The sequence below is a fragment of the Octodon degus genome, unplaced genomic scaffold (assembly GCF_000260255.1).
Source record: "Octodon degus isolate 3935 unplaced genomic scaffold, OctDeg1.0 scaffold00002, whole genome shotgun sequence".
In the NCBI taxonomy this organism is placed as follows: Eukaryota; Metazoa; Chordata; class Mammalia; order Rodentia; family Octodontidae; genus Octodon; species Octodon degus.
This window is the reverse complement of record NW_004524578.1, coordinates 10,364,264-10,364,618: the sequence shown is the minus strand read 5'-3', so window position 1 is coordinate 10,364,618 and position 355 is coordinate 10,364,264.

Genomic DNA, 355 nt, shown 5'->3' with positions numbered 1-355 from the left:
GTGTTCTTGCACTACTTGAAGAAGGTACTGAAGCATGAAGATTTTGCCCTTTCTTTTCTGAAACTTCTACCTCTTTACACCCCAGGGATGGTAATAGCTATAGATGTCAACTAAATCTTCCTCCTGCATGGAGAAATAGAGTTGGCCCATTAGCATTCAGGGTATAGCACGTTGCTTTCGCCAGCAGCAGCTTCAAGGAGAATACTTCCAGCTTGGGAGGAGACATTTTTATTCGTGGTGATCTTCTAAAACTTAGGAAAGGGGGCCTGGCCATAGCTCAGTTCTTTGGGGCTGGTGAGCTGGCTCAGTGGTCTAAAGCACCTACTTAGAGCAAGCTTAGCAAAGCACAGGGACC